The 20,824-nt window shown below is 38.7% G+C and overlaps 1 protein-coding gene across 1 annotated transcript in view; it reads right to left on the reverse strand.

Moving 5' to 3' along the window:
• Positions 1-20,824, reverse strand: part of CAMK1D (calcium/calmodulin dependent protein kinase ID) — a 484,315-nt gene that overhangs the window by 30,496 nt on the left and 432,995 nt on the right. The window lies entirely within an intron of this gene.

Below are 20,824 nucleotides of genomic sequence, written 5' to 3' on the forward strand. Positions count from 1 at the left end.
GTTCAGATTTGGCTTCAGACATTTACTTAGCTGTGAGACTCTGTCCAAGTCATTTAACCTCTGTTTCCTCATCTGTAAAATGGGGATAATACAGCTTCTACCTCATGAGGTGATTATATGTGTGGATCAAATGATATAGTACTCGTAAAGCACGTAGCACAGTACCTATATGGAAGGTGTTATATAAATGTTAGCTATTATTATTACCTTTATCAATGAATCACAAGTCTAATCCTCATTCCCTCACTCCCAATATGGCATTCCCAAATGGTCATTAATTGGTTAGTATCCTCAGTTCCTTCAATTTACTAACGTCCTTGTAAAGTTTTGAGTCCTTTTACTTTCTAGATCAGCTTTCTCTAAATTTGCTATAATTTGTCAAGACATCTCTTAAAATGCCATTCTAGCTGCTTGTGCCTCATCAGCTAAGCATGCAGGAGATAGCACTGGGCTTAGAATCAGAAACACTCATCTTCCCCAGGTCAAATCTGGGTTCAGACACTTACGGGCTGTGTGATCCTGGACAAGTCACTCAATCATGTTGGTCTCAGTTTCCTCATCTGTAAAATGAGTTAGAAAATGAAATGGCAAACCACTTGGGGATCTTTGCCAAAAAAAATCCCAAAATGGAGTCACAAAGAGTTAGAGTTCAATGAGATGACAACAACAATGACGTATCTCTTAGGTATCATCTTATGTATGTAGCGTGTCTCATTAGAATTTTAGCTCCTTAAGGGCAGAGATTTTTTTTTCTTATTATTTCTTCAACTCCTCTTAATTCTAGTGCCTTCCTTCTGTTAATTATTTCCTATTTATTCTGTATCAGCCTTGCTTTGTATATATTTGGTAGCATGTTGTCTCCTCCATTAAATTTTAAGCTTCTTGAGGGCAGGTTCTCTTTTTTTGCCTCTTTTTATATCCCCAGCAATTAGCACAGTAGCTGGCACATAGTAGGCATTTAGTAAACATTCATTTATTGACTGATTTTTGTACTTCCAGGGCCCAGCACATAGGGCATACTTGATAAACATTTGAGGGCTGATTTCCACCTAGAGTTTAATATAATACCTTATTATTATTTTTTAAACCCTTACCTTCCATCCTGGAGTCAATATTGTGTATTGGTTCCAGAGCAGAAAAGTGGTAAGGGTAGGCAATGGGGGTTAAGTGACTTGCCCAGGGTCTCACAGCTGGGAAGTGTCTGAGGCCAGATTCGAACCTAGGACCTCCTGTTTCTAAGCCTGGCTCTCAATCCACTGAGCCACCCAGTTGCCCTCAGTATAATACTTTAGATAGAATTTGACTGCAGCACAGTCAGACTATCACTTCCCTTGCTCCAGAGACTATACTACTAACGATATGGTCTACAGTTGAATTACATTCAATGAGAGAGTTTCAGACTATTTATGAAGCTGAATTCACAGCTGACTGTGAATTCTGACTCTGACTGAAAAAGATGGACAGCTCTACTAGCTATCTTTCTAAACATGTCAATCATTTTATGAAAGAAAATAAGGATGATTCAAAGTTATTTGATATATATCACCAAAATGAAGTACACAAATGAGATAATACTTGTAAAGTGTTTAGTACACTGCCTAGCACATAGTAGGTGCCTAATAAATGCTGATAAAAGGCCTGCTATTTCATAATTGACAAACAAGAAAAATTAATACCTAGTGTTGCCTAACTAGTACATTATAGAAAACATTACTTTGTCTCCATCTGGGAGAGAGAGAAAATGAAAAATTATTTTCTAACTCTATTGAAAACAATGTCTAAACTCAGTATGTCAAATAGCATTTATTTAGTTTTCACTCCCACTGGGGATGAGGCATGATTAAGTGTGCCTAAAGGATCCTTTTGTCAGATCAATTAAATTAGGTTTTTATTAAGTGTCTACCATTGCTTAACACTGTTGGAGATTCAAAGAAACTACATTAACAGTTCATTTATCTCGATCATAGGGAAATTAGATTTGCTTCATGAACTATTTTTTTAGACAACTGAAATTTATTCTCTTAGGTATCAAAATTTTAAAAAATATTAACATTTGTATTTATAAAAATGCATTTTAGTTGACCATGCCTTAATAAACAGAATATGCTAAAAGCCATTAACTTTTTCTTCATGATTCAGTCAATATTTTGGCATAATGCAATGAAAGGAGCATGGAATATTGAGTCAGAGGACCTGGGTTTAAATTCTGCCTCTACTACTCACTATCTACGTGAACTTTGATAAATTACTTAATCTCCCTGGGACTTAGTTATCCACAACTATCTATAAAATTAGGGTTTGGGTTTGATGACCTCTAAAATCCCTTTCATATTAAAAAAAATACATTTTGTCTTAGAAAAAACTCTAAAACAGAAGGACAAAAGCTGGGTAAATAGGGGTAAGAGACTTAACCAGGGTAACACAGCTAGCGGAGTGTCTGAGGCCAAATTTGAACCCATATCCTTCCAACTCCAGGTGTGTGGCACTCTATCCACTGTGCTACCCAGCTGTCCCTAAAAACCATTTAATCTTTAAAGCTATGATCTTATAATTATATTGCTGTGTTAATACAATGATATCCTCAGATGCTAAGTAATAGGTAAGGCTATTTGATCACATTCCGTGTATCTCCAGTTTGTTGCTCTTTTCTCTCCTCTCTATATTTCTCATTTTTATTGACTTTCAGTTCCTCCTACTTCAATTGATCTTATTTGACAGTCAGTAGCCCTGAGTATAATCCTGAGGTTGGCTCTACCATTCTTCAAAATAAAATGCATGGGCTTTGTGACAGCTGTCTGCCATTAGAGGCATTTCCTCCTCTCACTTTCTGGACAGATTCTGTTCTAAGTAGCTGAAGTTGATAATTCATACATTCCAGAAGCTTTCCTTTTATGACCTGTAAGCAGATCATTGAAAGAGATACAAGGGATTCTCCAACACATACATTCAGAGAGTCTTTTCAAAACTAGAAAGGTGGAAGAGATTAGAAACTGGAGAACAATTTTCCCAGTAACAACATTGTAAAGATAAGCAACTCTTCAGTAGTGAGAGCGGACTGAGGGAGATGCCTGGGTATTTTGACTGTAATTGACAACAAATAAAAAAAAAAAAGTAAAGACAAGCAACTTTGAAGGACTTAAGAATTCTGATCAATCTTATGACCAACTATTAATTATTCCAGAAGATTAATCATGAAGCATGGAGGCAATGGGGTCAAGATACATTTTTGGTCGTGGCCAAGGCAGAAATTTGTTTTATTTGGATATCCTTTGATATAAAGGTTATTTTTTCTTTTTTCCCCCCAAGGGAAGGGAGGAACAGAGGGAGGAAGGGAGGGGGAGGGGGGGAGAGAGTAAGAGAGAGCGAGAGAGACAGAGAGAAAGAGAGAGAGAGATTTTTTTCTCAATAAAAAAATGAAAGGGAGGCAGCTAGGTGGCTCAATAGATTGATAGCTAATCTTGAAGATGGGAGGCCTTGGGTCTAAATCTGGCCTCAGACACTTTTTAGCTATGTGACCCTGGGCAAGTCACTTAACTCCATTGCCTAGCTCTTACCCCTCTTCTGCCTTGGAACCAATACAAAGTATTGATTCTACTAAGATAGAAGGTAAGGATTTTTAAAAAATGAATAAAAACAGGGGGCAGCTGGGTAGCTCAGTGGGTTGAGAGTCAAGCCTAGAGACGGGAGGTCCTAGGTTCAAATTGATCTCAGACACTTCCCAGCTGTGTGACCCTGGGCAAGTCACTTAACCCCCATTGCCTACCCTTACCACTCTTCTGCCTTGGAGCCAATACACAGTATTGACTCCAAGATGGAAGGTAAAGATTTTATATATTAAAAAAAATGAATAAAAACAAATGATGGCTGTAATGGAATATACCACTGCACCATAAGAAAAGACAAGCAGGTTATTTTAAAAAAGAAAAATAACAGAAAGATCTACACAACAACCTTGGTTCCCCACCTCTACAGCAGAGCGAAGGAGTCCAGTTGCCCATCTCTTCTTTGATGTCAAGCTTGATCATTATAATTACGTGGTATTTAGTCTAGATTTTGGTTGTTGGTATACATTAACATTGGTTTAGTCACTGTGTATGCTGTTTGCGTTCTACTTACCTTGAGCCAGTTCAGAGAAGCCTTCCTACATTTCTCTATAATCATCAGAATTGCTTCTTAACATATTCATACACCATAATGTGTTTATCTGTTCCCTATTTCAAAGATACTACAAAAAGTGGTGTGTCTGGAAGCTTTGCATCTTGAAGGAGCCCCAAATGTATCCTTCACCTTTATGAAGGATATGCCTACTAGTGGGACCTCTAAAAATGGGACCTCTAAAGTATCTGTATATGTTAGTCATTTATTTTTAGAATCATTCCAAATTGTTCTCTAGAGTTATTGGACCAGTTCCTGCTCCACAATATAGTACTTTTAAAGAGATGAAAGAGGAAGACTCTTTTTCTCCAGTTTTAATCTGGTCTCAGGTATTAACTAGTTGTGTGACCCTGGGCTGTTACCCTGTTTGCCTCATCTGTAAAATGAGATGAAGAAGTAAATGGCAAACCACTTTAATATCTTTGCCAAGAAAACCCTAACTGGAGTCATGAAGTGTCAGACATAACTAAAAATGACTCAGTAACAACAGCATCTGTGTAGCAGGTTAAAGTTTGGAAAGAGCTTGAAAATACTACCTGATTTGATCCTCACAATAACTATGGGAGATAGTTTGAAGAATTGGAGGCAAAAAGAGGTCTTTACTTGACTAGGGTCACACAATAAGTGTGTAATTTGAAGCAAGATTTGAACTTGGGACCTTCTTGCTTTTAAGCCCAGTGTTCTCTCCACTGAAAAGCCTGTCTATTGTTATAGAGAAAATGCAGATTAAGATTAAGTTAGCAAAGAGCAGACTTTGCCAGGCAAGCTGGCAGAAGCTAGGAATTCCAAACTTGGAATCCTGGCAAAGGGGACACTTTCACACAGAGACTGCATTTGGCAGTTGTTGGTTGGCAGTTGTGGACTGGGTAAGCAACTGTCTGGGAGCCTGTGTGTGGTGTTTGGGATCTCAGGACTTTGGAGTTGTGCCTTGCTTCTATCAAGACCATGAAGGTGCAGGTTGAGAAAGGATATTTCTGTGTTGGTGGATATTCACAGAAAATCCCATCTCCCTCACTTCCCAATTGGATTATTTTGCTGTTTACTGTGTTCCTGGGACAATATGAGACATCTAGACAATAGCCAAAGGACAACTTTGTGAGATACCCTTAAACCAGTGGTTCCCAAACTTTTTTGGCCTACCACCCCCTTTCCAGAAAAAAATATTACTTAGCCCCCTGGAAATTAATTTTTTTTAATTTCAATAGCAATTAATAGGAAAGATAAATGCACCTTTGGCCATCACCACTCCCCTGGATTGTTGCAGCACCCACCAGGGGGTGGTAGTGCCCACTTTGGGAATCACTGCCTTAAACCCTGACCAGCCAGCCCTTGCCCTAGATTGTCTGTTATAGTTTTAGTGACTAAAAGAGCCATCTCCAATTCCCTGACAGTTAATCTTTGGAACTAAATGGTAGTCTCTCCTTCTTCCCTTCATTTCCTGTCCTAGTTTTGTTAATAAAACCTGGTTATACAGACCTTCCTTGTATCTTCTCCTTTCCCAGATACCTTTATTGACAACAAGAACCCACTGTGAAGAAAAGCTGTTTCCCTGGTTTTGTTCATCTATCTGTTATCCAGTTATTCCCCAGATTATTGTATGTTATCTGTGTGTATTTCCCTTTAGTCAGTTAACTCTCTACTTTACCCCACTTTAGTGAGAGACTAACTTAACCTCCCAGCACAAACCCCCTAGCATAACACTATGAAGTGTGTGAAGGAGAGATGTGAGGAGGAAGAAAATCTGGTTTTCAAGATGGTATTATATTATTGCTCTCTAAAAGTTAATTTTTATTTATCCCCCCTCTCCCCCCCCCACACCTTATCTATTCTACCTTATCCCCTTTGGATGACCTGCCTAGGTCTCCTATGCCAGAAATAAATGAGCAAATATGAAGCAAGAACTTGGGGCCAACGAGGGGAAAGATTAAGGGAATAAGAGGGAGAGGCAGAAGGTGGGCCAGGTTTTGAGACCATGATTCTCTGCTTTGTGAGAATGAAGCAACATTTCTATTCTTTGGCATCTTTTTATGTCATATTCTCTACTAACTCCCATAGCAGAGACGGCACTAAAAACCAGACGGTCTAATCTGAACTTTAGAATAACTAAGACCCAGATGGAAGCCCATGACAGACTCTGCCTCAAGCCTTTATTTCATGGTGATTAAGTACTGTCTCCCTAGTCTCCAACATGAGGAGAGAGGTGTTCAATAAATTATCTTTCAGTCCTAATGCTTCCATGCATGAAGCCAAAATAAAGGATTATGCAAGGAATAGCTCAGACCTTCTTCAAAGCAGGGAACAAATAACAGTACTCTATCTACTTTCCTTAAGGAAAACCTCTTTAGCAGTTCAATTTAGCAGTTCATAAAGGAACAAAACAACATAGCCTCTGTTAAATTAGATAAACCACAAAGTTGAATTTAGGCAATTGTGGGCCCAAAGGTGCTTCATTTAGCCTCTGAGTTGGGCATCAGAAGTCACGGGGTGTGGGGCTAGAAGAAACCTTAGAAATCATCCATTCCAACCACTTTTACAGATAAAGCAACCAAAGCCAAGAAAAATTAAGTAACTTGAAGTTGCTGAAGATCATGTAGGGAGTAAAATAGCTTGGAATTCGAAAATAGGCCTGTTGACTTCAAATCCAGGACTTTTTTTTTTTCATGATATTACATTATATTCTCTAGACTAACCCATAATTCAGTGAGAATCACCTCTACAATGCCCTAACAGTTTCTATTTGGGTGACTTCCTAACTAGTTGGATGACCAGCTCAAAGAATAATAGGTAACAATTTGATATCAATATAGCAGGAGTACACGAGGGATTTGTGTTGTTTAACATTATTATCAATGACTTGGAAAAGGTTGCTAATATCCAGGATGATCTGGGGATCCAAAAAGATCCTGTCTAACCAGAGCAGAGATTCCCAATTCTTTTGTTTCATGAACCCATTTGACAATCTAGTGAAGACTACAGTGCCCTCTCAAGAACAGTACTTTTAAATGTATAAAATAAAATACAGAGGATTGCAAAGGAAACCAGTGAATGAAGTTGGAATGAAGTTGGTATAATATTTTTAAAAATAAGATCATGGACTGCAAGTTAAGAACATCTGGGTTATGGGGCAGCTAGGTGGCTCAGGGGATAGAGAGAGGTATAGGCACTTCCTAGTTGGACAAGTTACTTAAGCCCAATTACCTACCCCTTACACTCTTGTGCCTCAAAGAACTGATTCTAAGATAGAAAGTAAAGTTTAAAAAAAACAAACATTCAGACTAGAACACTGGGTTGAATTTAGTAATGTGAAATTCAATAGCAATGTATATAAGGCTTATATTGGTGTAAAAGAAAAACTGAATAAATATAGGCATGGAGGTAGCTCACTGGATAGAGAGCCAGGCCAAATTGGGTTCCAATCTGGCCTCAGATACTTTCTAGCTGTGTGACCTTGGGCAAGTTACTTACCATTTAGTCCTAGAACTGATACTTAGTATAGATTCTAAGTAAGAAGGTAAGGGTTTAATAAAAAGGAAGTAGAGGCATAGTTAAACAGCAGTTTGTCTGGAAAAAACAAACAAACAAATGGGGGTTTAAGTGGACTCCAAGCTTGACATGAACCAGTATAATAATGGAAGCCAAAAAAGTTAATGCAATTTGGGGCTACTTTGATATATGCACACTTTCTCTGTACTCTGATCTCAACCTCATCTGGAGCTCTGTGTTCATTTCTGAACCTGGAGAGGGTAAGTAGGATGGCAGAGGCCCCCAAGTCCATGTCGTATGAGCATTGGTTGAAGTTCAGCCTGGGGAAGAGAAGATGGAAGGGGGAGGCATTCTGGCAGCCGACTCCAATTTTTGAACTATTTGAAGAGCTGTCATGTGGATGAGGGGGAATAAGACTCATTTGGTTTGGCTCCAGAAGGCAGAACCAGGAGCAACGGGTAAAAGTCACTGAGAAGCAAATTTAGGAATAGAGGTCAGGACAAACTTCATAATAATGAGATTTATTCAAAAGTGTAATGGGCTGCCTTAAGAAGTGGTAGCTTCTCTCTTTGGAGAGCCCGAAACAGACTTTGCAGTCATTTTTCACTCATTTGTTGTGTCCAACTCTTTGCAACCCTATTTGGGGTTTTCTTGGCAAAGATAACCAGAGTTGTTTGCCATTTCCTTCCCCACCTCATTTTACAGACGAGGAAGCCGAGGCAGACAAGGGTTAAGTGACTTGCTTGGAGTCATGCAGCTAGTGTCTGAGACCAGCTTTTTAAGCTCATGAAAATGAGTCTTCCTGATTCCAAACCCAGCACACTATCCACTGGACCACTTAGTTGCCCCTCAAACAGACTAGATGACCATTTCTCTAGTCTGCTGCAGTGGGGATTCCTTTCATGTAGGAGTAGCACTAGATCCCTGAGGATCCTTCCAATTCTCAAATCCTATGGTTCCTGGAGAACTCCAGTGATGGTGAATCCACCAACTTGAGGTACACGTCTACCACTGAGAGCCTCATATACAAAGCTTGTTAAAAGTTCATTAAGTTGCTTGGCTGCAGGGATTGTTTCTTATTTACTTTAATAATATAGGCAACTTATGATCATATGGTTTTTAAAGATTCACAACAAGCCTGTGAAGCTGTTGACGTGGAATCTAGAGATCCCAAACTTGTGGCCTAGTGAGATCTGATGAACCCCAAGTTTTAGGAATAGCTTGTAAGTTGGAGACCCCCAAAGCTTGTAATCTGTTCCCTGTTCCGGTGAGAATCTACCCTGAAGGGAATCCCAGACTAGCAAGCAGTGTGGTGGCATTCCCAGAGGTCAACCCCCTTGGGAGTGCCACCGTGCTAGATGACGACTCCTTAGGAACAAAAGAAATTGGGGAACTTATATACCATTTGGGAAGATCCAGGGACTAGGAAAGATGATTGACATTATCATACTGACAGGATACGATCAAGCCAGGGAAAGGAATCCTAGCTAGAGGCTAGAGTGTAAGGGAAGGGGATACTTGCAATGGATACTAAAAGATGGTCCCTGCCCAGGTGTGTCTTCCAGGGAAAGGGTATTCAGTCTGCAACTGCTAGTCTGGGATTCCCTTCAGGGTGGATTCTCACTGGAACAGGGAACAGATTACAAGTTTTGGGGGTCTCCAACCTACAAGCTATTCCTAAAACTTGGGGTTCATCAGATCTCACTAGGCCACAAGTTTGGGATCTCTAGATTCCACATTGACAAAGCAAACCATACAAAGTTTATTGTTCCCGTTTTTTCAAATAAGGAAACTGAGCTTTTGTGAGTAACTTCTCCCCACAGCTTGTTCAGAGGTATCAGAGGCAAGAATCAAACCTAAGTCTTCTGGCCCCAAGACCTACATACTATTCACTCTGTCAAGTTGCCTCAAAATACCTCTTCCCCCTCCCCAAGGGCTTGGTTTTATATATAGCAGGCCCTTGACTGAATTTACTATGGGTTGTAGATCACACCCCATAAGGCTCTACTCTGTGGGGTGATGGACCATTTATATTTATCTGCAAACCCAATTTAGCAGCTAGAAGAGTTTTGTTCTTTTCCCTGTACACAAAAGAGTTAGACACATTGCATAGCTTTGTAAAATTTTAAGATGATCAGTGAATACACTGCTAATTAAAAAGGGTGCCTAGTAATATTTGTAATCATATAGTTGATTAAGTGTTTAGTAATTTCTTTCTTTCTTCCTTTCTTTCTTTTTTTGCAAGCTTAGAAAATGGTATGTGGGTGAGAGGAGGATTAATAGACGTCTCAGAAAAAATATGCTGACTGAATCCAGCACATAAATACTCTAGATCATTTTTCTAGGCTTGGAACTAAGCCTCTGAAGTGGAAAGAAATGGGGATGGGGTGGGGAAAAAGGTATGGAGAAACATTCCATCCATAATTTATGCTAAACCAGAAGGGAAGCTGGTAGGGAAGGGAGGGGGAGGAGAAGAGTTAAATACCTTTTCAAAATGTGAGAAGCTAGCAGTGTAAGCTATTTTAAGTAAAATCATTTTGAAATTCTCCCATAAGAAAAGAGCTGGACTAGGTGAAATTCAATTCAGAGTTGAAGTAAAAACCCTGTGCTTTTGTCATTTGAAGGCTCCTCTCCAAGTTTATAGCACAATTTTCTCTTGGAAAAAAAAGTTTATTATTGCTTCCCATTGTCCAATCAATTTCATGTAAAAGGATGAAGGGGATCCTCATATGAGCTTCAGGGATCTGAGCCAGCCCATGTACAGGCAAAGCCCAAAGGAGAGAAATTTGGTAGAAGCCATCTTTACCCACATATTAAATGTAGGTCTTTCCAATAGCACAGTTGAAAGTTTAATGAGGAGTAAGTGGGACCCAGTGGCAGAAGTTTGCAGGCTTCACAATAACCAAAAATTATGTTGGGAGAAAAAAAATTGCTAAAATTCAACCAGCTAAATGAGCTTTTATGAGTAATGAATTTTCCTACCAAAGCACCACAGGGTACAAATGTAACAATCTAGAAGTGATTAAGACCAAGAACTAGGAGATGACTTGAAAACAATGAAGTATTTCCTATGACATCTTTGAACCATAGCTTTGTTTTCTTGGTGGATGGCCTTTTCTTTGGAGAAGTTCTGACCTTCTTAAGCAGCTAAGCCTTTGTCCAGTGAATAATGGCATTTCAGAAATAACTTTTTGCCTTCTTCCTACAGGCTTTGGTCTCTCAAGGCTGCTTTTGCTTTTGGGTTCTGGGCTGGTTTTTTTGATCATTGAAAATGGAAAAGTTTCACAATGCTGTATTTTATTGGAAGAGGAAAAAAGGAAAAACTCTTCTCCCTAATAAATGTCAGTGAGGTAGAAGCCAGAAAATGGGGTTTATGTCCCGCCCGGGTGTGTTCCACTGCACTGAGGGCGTGTGGTCTGAAGTAGAAAGTAATGGAATCTAGCTAATTTTCCTTTTCTGTATTTTCCTGTCTTCTCCAGGAAGCCTTGACTGATTGACCAAATGTGAAGGGCCTGTTGTGTTCCCCTAATCTGATCCCTACTCACATTTTCACTCCATATTTAATCACAAAAAATCAAAACAACCCCCCTTTCCCCACTATACTCGGAGCCAGAAATCACTTATTTATTTATCCTGAATATGGCCTTTATGGTTTTTTTAATCATCTCTGATATAGAACCCAATACTCTGTTTATCTTCTATAAGGATGATCACAAAAGAATCCAAACCCAACATTTTACAAATAAAGGAACTGAGGTCCAGAGGACAGCAGTCACTTGTGTAAGGTCATATTGGTTATATCACAGAGCTGGGGTTCAAACATTAAATCCCATGATTTCAAATCTAATTCAATTTCTACTACCCCAGCTTTCTTCTCTAATGAAGTCAGTGTGTTTTAGAGGTCTTTTAGCTTGCTTTTGTACAATACCACATAGCATGCATGTGCTTAATAAATATTCATAACCCTGATCACATTTTCCCCCAAGAAGTTCTTTATCAAAAGTTCAGAACTGGGTCAAAACTCTAAAGCCTCGTTTTAAAATTAGATTCCAAATGTAATGAAATAAATTCCCTTATATATTGTGAGAATGACCTTTTTAAGTTCTCAGGGGAAGAACAGAAAGTACAATTCATATTCATGGGGTGCCATAAAAGGGAGAACTTGTCAAGGGAGGTAAGTTAGGGGCCTTCTCTTGGCTCTTAATTCTCTCTCCCCCATTTAAATTAACAAATGACCAAGGGATTATTAAATAGCTCTCTATTAAGTGGCATCTGCCTACTTCATCCAGAAATTAAAGGTAATAAAGGATGTCTGAGATCCATCATATTTTTTGAGAATGTTAACTATAAGGAAGGAAACTTCGAATGAATGAGTAAATTAATTAAACATTTATTAACTAGGCACTCTTCTAAGTGATTGAATGTAAATATAAGAAAGACAGTCCCTGCTTTCAAGGAATTCACATCCCAAAAGGGAAGTCAACATATATAGGAGGCTACTTAGTGGCATAGTGGGTTAAAGTACTGGATTTAGGAGTCCGAATGATGCAAATTCCTCCTTTAGTTACTTATCAGTTATGTGACTCTATGCAAATCCTTTTACCTTGCTCAGCTTCAGTTTCCTCTTCTATAAAATGGGAATAAGGATAGCCCCTATTACCCAAGGTTGTTGGGAAGATCAAATGAGCTAATGTGCAATATTTTTTAAACCTTAAAGAGTTATATAAATGTTAACTATTCTTAATGGGAGCCAAAGTGGAGTGTTTTTAGAAGGAAAGTCAGGGGGAACAGTGATTGGAGTTACAATAAAACTCCCAATTGATTTTTTTTTTGCAGTCCTCTTTCTCTTCTATAATACTGTCTAGCAGAGACTATCCAACCTCTGCTTTATCAGCTTTGGGGATGAGGAGTTCATTCCTTTAAGAGGCATCCATTTCCTCTGAGGAGAGTGTTATAAATCTCTTCATTAGGATGCACTGGAATCACCCTCCTTGTAGCTTTCATCCACCCTCTTGAGTAGCATAAAACAAACTCCAAGCTCTTCAATAGGACAGTATTCCTCAGACGTCTACCAGGCCTAACATTTTGCCCTGTTTTCTCTGGGCTAAACAACTTCAAACCTTTTCATGTGACAGTTTCCAAGAGATAGATGGCAAAAGAGAAGCATGAGGGTTGGAAATGAAAGCATTTTGGATGAAAGAACAGAAACCCATTTGACATACTTCTTTAGGTCAAATGGAAAGGCCTCTAAGTCTTAAAGATGCAGCAGAAAAGGCCCAACATAGTTCAAATGGCAGCACAAAGTGATTGCAGGGCATAAGGACAAGGGGAACTCCTAAAATGAGATAGGCTGGAGAGCCTTATCTTGGCTCTTAATTCCATTCCCCACTTAAATTAGAAAATGACCAAGAGATTATTAAATAGCAATATATAGAGTGATATCCCCTTCCATATCAAGTGATCAAAGAGGGTAAGGTGTAAAGAATCTTAGAAGGCAAAGTACTGCAGACTTTAAGCCCTGATGGTCCTTCATCTCACTGGGAGAATGGACTTGTTGACTCTCGTGTCATTCAAGCACTGTGAATAATTAAGAATCTTCATCTAAGGGTATAGGCCAGAGGGATGGGAACTCACAGTGCTGGTGAGTCTTCCTGCCATCTTGGACCTGGTAAGGCAAGGGACCAGAAGAGGAAGGAGAGGATTGGAGAAAAGTCAAGGGGGATGGGATACCCTAAGGATGAGTCTTCCTGATACCAGGACATTCCCAATGAGTTTTGGGACAGCCCATTGTCAGGATGGAGAGGCTGTCACAGAGAAAGGATGTGTCAGAGGTGGGATTTGAACTTGGGTTTTCCAAGCTTTGAAGCTTCCTTTCTGTATGATGTATAATAGTAAAAAACTACTGTAACAATGTATAAAAACTCAAAAGAACAAAACTATAAGGCCCTGAGAGATCCCTTAGGCAAAAGGCTTAGTTTCCTATGATTTCTTGGCAGGATCCTTTTGATCCTAAACTAATCTATCTTTTAGGAGTAAGTAAGAACTCTGTGTACAAACAATGGTGGCTTTAGAGTTGGATGACCTGAATTTGAGTCCCAGCTCAACTATGAAATACCTGGATATCCTTGGACAGATGAATAACTTCTCTGGGCCTCAGTATCTTCATATGCAAAGTGAACTTCTTGGATGAGTTCGCCTCTAAGTCCCTACTAAGTCCAGCCTATGATCCTGGGATTTTAAAAACTGATTCAACTAAAGAATGTGGAAAGTGCAGTTTCTTGTTTAGCCTGTAGATGGAGTGCAGGATCTGGTTATGGAGAACAACGGACTTAAGGACTTGACAGCTGGAATGTCCAGCTTCTGGAGGTGACTTTAGACCAGGAGTTGGAGAGGCAGACATGGTGTCTCTCTTGGCCACCTGGGAACCTCTATCACTCTCTTTTCGTTTTGCTTGAGGGTCAGGCCAGTGCGTTCCCATTGCCCTCATCGTCTGTCATCTCCATTTTTTTTCCCCTCCTCTCTGCAAACAGCCATATATAATCATCATCTACCTCCTCTTTTCCCCCACGGGTGGCAAACTTCTCAAATTCTCAGCAGTCGTCAGAAGTTTAATATATTCTGTGTTGCTCCTTTTTCTCTAGATGTCTGGAAGGCAAAGATTCTTAACCTGGGGCTCATAAGGGCTATGCAGGAAAGTCAGGGGATCTATGAATTTGGATTGGGGGTGGGTGGGAGGAAACTCCTGCAACTTTATTTTCACTGTAATTGAAAAATTTAGCATTTCCTTCAATCATGGTAGGAGCTCTTGCTGTAAGGCTATCTGCCTCTTTTCTTTCTTTCCTGGGTTTGCAAAGGTCTTACTCTTTCTTTTCTTTTCTCCCCTTCTTTCTTTGAACAATTTTAGGGCTCAGAGCAATTAGTTCATACGGTTTTATGGGAGTTCAGCTCATGTGCTATCACTGTCTATAATCTAATTCCATCTCCTTTGTTTCTGTGTCTGGATATTTAGGAAATAAGATTAAAAAGATGCGTATAGGGCCTGGATCTTGTACTTCAACAGTTTAGGGAACTCTTGGATGAGGAAAATTCCCACTACCAATATAATCTACGTGGCCAAGAACCTTAGACAGTTACTTAGGCCACTGAAGGAAAAGGTGATTGTTCAGGAGCGCACAGCCAGCCAGCCATTTAGAGATCGGTCTTCCTCTTGATAAATGATAAATCGAGTAGTACTGAACCTTGGACGTTGAGGTTCAGACCCAAAAGGCTTGATGACACTTAGAATCCTCAGTGCTCAGCCTGCCACAAGCAACTCATAGTGTAGGGATAAAAAAGGTCACTTCTTACCTAGCACATTGTACTCAGCCCCCATGTTACAGAATGTAAACTCTAAGGACAGGGATTTTTCACTTTTGTCTTTGCATTTTCATTGCTTAGCACTATGACTGGCATATTCAAGGCAAGCACTTAATCGGTTCTTATGGCTCAATGCTGAATGCCTATTAATTATTCTTATTAATCTAATGGGATTAATGCCAGTAACATTGTGTTAGATGCCGTCATTTTACTGAAATTTTGTAATTATCCTTTTTTTCTCTAGTGGCATTAATATTGAATTATTCTCCTTAGAAGACATTTAAAGGGATAAAGCCTTAACATGTCTTTATATAAGTCCCAGGAAAAATGGGCAGAATATGCAAATCATTTTATGTACAATTTAAGGTGACTATTTGGGCCAACACAGAAATCACAGAATAATAGAGAGCAATAGATTTAGAGCTGAAAGGAATTTTCTAGAGATCATTTAGTCCAAACCTCGCGTTTTACAAAAGAGTACCCAGAGGCTTCTAGTGGGGACAAACTTACCCAAAGTCACATAAAGAATGAGTTGCAGCCTTTGTGTGACTTATTCTAAATATTGCATAGTACGGAAGCCTCTTGGATTGTAGGAGGCCAATAATGGGTAAAATCACTACATTAAAAAAAAAAAAAGAAATCCAAAACTTTGTAATTACTTCTAGACAAAGAAATGAGAGACAGACCACATGGTATAATAGAAGACTAAACAGGAGCCAAGAAAAGCTGCTCAACTTCCAGCTCACCCATCGACTGTCTATGTGACCCTTAGGCTTATTAATTAGCTTCCATGGGCCTCAGTTTCCTCATATATAGAAGCAGGGCACTGGACCATATTATTCTAAGATTTCCCTTAGTAATAACTTTCAGTGAATCCGTGTTAACAATGACAGTAAACAAACATTCAAAAATGAAACTCCAGGCTCTCAAGAATGACTCTGCTACAACACCTCTATGCTTCAAAAGACACTTTGGGAGTGGCAATCTTCCTAAGTTCTTTTGTTATTGAGTTGTTTTGGTTGTGTCCAATTTTTCATGACCCTATTTGTGGTTTTCTTGGCAAAGATATTGGAGTGGTTTGCCATTTCCTTCTCCAGTTCATTTTACAAATGAGGAAACTGAGGTCAACAGAGTAACATGACTTACCCAGAAACATTTGAGTTTTTCTTGGCAAAGATCTTGGGAGTGGTTTGCCATTTCCTTCACCAGCTCATTTTAGAGATGAGGAAACTGAGGTAAAGAGGGTTAAGGGACTTGTCCAGGGTCACATAGCTAGTAAGTGTCTGAGGCCAGATTTGAACTGAGGATCTCCTGACTCCCAGCCCAACAGTCTCTCCACTCTGCCACCAACTGCCCAAGATCTTCCTTAGTCAAGACAAAATAAAACAATTCTTTAATCTATTTGTGCCCTATGGGTATAACTATGGTAAATTATCAGACAAAAAATTCTTTGAGGACCTGAGAAGACAAGTAAAATACAAGGAAGAAAGGGGCATGAGATTTTGATCAGGTAACAGTTGCTTGCTCCCATTTTGATTTGGGATATAGTTTTGTTTGGCACTTTAGTCTTGTATGAGGGAGCTCTAGAGGCCCATGCCACCCATCAGCATTTGCCTGGAATACCTCCAATCCCTTCTCAGTCTTTTAATTCTACAGGCAAAGTATTCACTATAAATCTATTAGATCTGAAGTTTCCAACTTCAGAGCTGCTCTAAAAGACTGAAAATGTGGTATGGGTATGAGAGAAGAAGACACCATCAAATATACTAAAAGATTAATGTTCTTGAGAAGGCAGGGATGGTAGTGGGAGGAATCCATCTTTTAAAATGATAGTTAATATGGCAATTAGTGTAGGGATCAAAAATAAAATTATGCTACATCATTTTACACATTATTCATGCTGACAAAATGGGCAATGTTTACATAGAGGGAAAAGACCCCAAGAGGAGCCAATCAGATGCTGGGGTGTATTTCAATCATTTTTTGCTACAATCTAATAGCTATATGACAGGCTTATAAAACAAAAATAATACTGTTGCCTGCTGAAAAAGTTGTCTGGATTCTTTTTCATTACAGTTGATATTAATAATCTAGGGCTCTTTGCTAATCCTTGTGGAAAGGCAATTAAACCTGTTCTTGGTCACAGCCCACATCAAGAACTAAAATATAAATTTGAAATTGATGATTCTCTACTAAAAAGAGGCAGAATAGATCAATAGGTAGGAGTAAAAGATTAGGAATTTGACCTCTAATTCATTTCTCATGTTCCTATTTGCCCAAGTCACTGACTGCCCTAAGTCTAGCAGGTATGGCCAGTCCAGTTTTAGGACTCAGATCTATATTCTATTAATGCCATGTTCAACTTCTCCTGTGCTTTTGCTTTGAGCCCCAGACCTCCTTTGTTGCCAGTTATCCCAGTGTAGGGGGCTTTTCAGCAATGCAGATAGGGTACAAGGAATATAAGTACTGATGCTATCAGTCCATGGAGACTTAGACCAGCTGCAGCCACCATGCTTGTCCTTTCCCAGATCTAACTCATCTTCCTTATAATCTCCCTTTCTTCAGCCCCGTGTCCCTGTTGTTATACCTCTTCAAGGTCAGCACTGCCTGGAACCACTCAGATTGACTCTCAAACTATTCCACTGTTTTTCAAGTGTCACTCAGGGGTACTGTCATTCATTGCCCATCCAATGGCATTGTACCCTTTCTAATTCACTCAAGGATTTGGACCTATCTATCCTTTAAAAAATAGTGCAAATCTCAACTTCTAATTCGGACAACTTCAGCCCCTAGGGATTTCCCCCTACTCCAAAGTCCTAGAACTGTTATTATATATGACTCATTTGGTACTTACCATGTATTACCTTCATACACACACACACACACACACACACACACACACACATATATACACACACACATAAGTGTAGACATGAATATACACATATGCGTGCATGTATATACAAGTATATCTCTACCACATCAGAGGTGGTCAGGGCATGGTGCCCCCACATTCTGGGAAATTTGTATACAAATATTTGGCCCTCCCTTTGTACCAGAGAAGTCTGGATTTTTTCCTTTTCCTTTTATGGGGTGTCTACAATATCTTATTTTAAATTTGGTTTAAGTATTTAGTTATAGGGTATATGCAGGTCAACATTAAGTAAAAATATCATATGAAAAAGAAATACAAAATAAATATGAAAAATTTTTTAAATGAAATACATTTGAGGAGAATAATATTGAATATATTGCATGTATAGCAAAAGATATTTTTAAAAATAATCTTTGAAATTCCTTACAGGTACTCACTATTGGTTTGTGGAATCTCAGTTCTTTTATTATAAAGTTAATTTTCAGAAAAAAATTAAATAGCTTTTCATTAGTGATATTAAATAATAAAATACATATTGTACTGGTAATATTACACATAACAGTATATGCATTTTATGCATTTATGAGTCACTAGACTTTTTAAGATATCTCTACATTTCTATTCTTTCTGTGTCATCTGCTGGCTTTTGCATTCTTTTAAGAAACTTTAACTTTTTATTATTTTAACTTTAAAAAATACATTGTATATATTTATGGTATTAAAAGATAAAACATATTGAGATTACCTGATGCTATACATACATTTTATGCATTTCTGAGTTTCTAAACTCAGCAAATTTAGAATCAGACACTTACTAGCTGTGCGATCTTGGGCAAGTCACTTAACTCTGTCTGCCTCACTTTTCTCTGTAAAAAGAGCTGGAGAAGGAAATGGCAACCCACTCTAGTATCTTTGGCAAGAAAACCCCAAAAGGATTGTACATGACTGAAATGAATGAATATATGTATAAAACATATATATATATATATATGCCCATATGATTTCTATAGAGCTTTAAAGTTTACAAAATGTTTTTTTAGATGTTTTTACACTTGACCCTTAAAACAATTCTGGGATATAGGTGCTATTATTGTTCCTATTTTACATTTGAGTAAACTGAGTCTGGGAAAACTTGCTCAATGTAATTCAGCTAACAAGTGTCTAAAGTAGGATTCAAAGTCATGTCTTCCTGACTCCAAGCTTGCATTCTATCCACCGTCACCTATGTTTCTTAGGACTGGCTTTATCTACAAGTGGAACAGTTGGTGATTCTAAGGTAAGAAGGTTAGTGGTTCTGGAAGGCTCCCCTGTGTGCATCCTCCTTCTCTCCCCTCTACCTCCTTCTTCTTTTGAAACATCTCCTCAAGTTTTTATCTTGCCTGAAAGTCCTTTAGGATTGAGCAAACACTTTCATTTCATAATTCAATATAAGGTCTAAAGAGCAAATTCTCCTGAGACGGTAGTTCTGCTGACTTTGACTGATGTAAAAAATCTTCTCCCTATTTCACAATCCCTACCCTACCTCTATGTGTTAGCACAGGTTGTTCTAGATGCCTGGAATGGACCTCATCAAGTATCTGCCAGTTAGTGTCCTTTACCCATAAGGTCCATTTCAAGAGATACCTTTCCAATGAAGCCTTCCACTGCTTAAAGTTCTCTCTCCTTTCTCAGATTTTCTTATGGCACTTTGCGTGGATTTCCTCTTTGTCTCATTCTAGTAGGCTAAGCATTATACTTGGGTCTTTGTTCCATTCCCCCCGGCCATGAGGAACCACATCATTTTCATCCTTTTTGATCCCTAGTTAATTGAACAAAATGGGTCTTAACGCATTACCTCCATAGGGCCTGTTGACTAAGCATGCCCCATTGGAATACACATATTTGGATGGAGTTCCATATATTGCCTTTCTGAGTTGACATAGAATTAATAAGATACACAGTTATGTAAGGAAAAAGCAGTAAATTCCAGGGAAAAACAATGAATCTTTCAGAAAATGAGGAGAAAAAAGTAAATGTCAAGGGAGTAAGTCTCTGAACAATATCTGGGGGAAACAGGATAATGAGCAGTCGGATCTTTCTCTGACCCGAGTCCCCTCATGTTCCAGGGAAATGTTTGTGGCCTTCTATTTCTGTCAGAGACAGGTCCCTATTTGGGCAGAAAACTCATTTTTAACCAATTGTGTAAATTATTTGGCAGAAGATGCATTTTTTATTTTAGTCTTATCCCAAGATGGTGCTCCAAAAGAAGGTTTTGAAAATAAAACTGGAAAAAATGGAATTGTAATATTAGATTTCTAGATGGATTTTTAAAAAGATTCTCTGGAAGCAATTTGCCAGCCCTTCTTTTAATAACAAGATCTATAATAATTGCAAACATTTACCTGGTACTTTAGGACAACTAGATGACACAATAGGAGGAGTGTCAGATCTGGAATCAGAAGGACTCATCCTCCTGAGTTCAAATCTGGCTTCAGGCACTTTCTAACTATGGGGCCCTGGACAAGTCACTTAGTCCTATATGCCATAGTTTCTTCATCTGTAAAATGAACTAGACAAGGAAATGGCAAAACCATTCTAGTATCTTGGCCAAGAAAAACCCAAATTGGGGTCATGAGGAGTCCAGACATGATTTGAAAATAATTGAAAAAAATCTAGCACTTTATGGTTTCTGGGTATTTCATACCTGTGAAATGGGAAATATATTTGCCTTATAGAATTATTTAGTGAAGAAAATGATTCCTGTACCATAAAAGGGCTATATATATGTTATTACTACTATTATTATTATGACACACTTATTTCATGGGATTAGAGTGAGAATAGTCTAAATGCACATCACCTCCCCACCAATGTCAATCTTTTTTGGAATAAAAAAAATCACAGGAACATTGATGTAGAGTCAAAAAGGATTTTAGAGGATATTGAGCCCTTTTGTTTAATCCTTTGAGTTGTGTC

This window comes from Gracilinanus agilis, chromosome 5 (assembly GCF_016433145.1).
Source record: "Gracilinanus agilis isolate LMUSP501 chromosome 5, AgileGrace, whole genome shotgun sequence".
Taxonomy (NCBI): Eukaryota; Metazoa; Chordata; class Mammalia; order Didelphimorphia; family Didelphidae; genus Gracilinanus; species Gracilinanus agilis.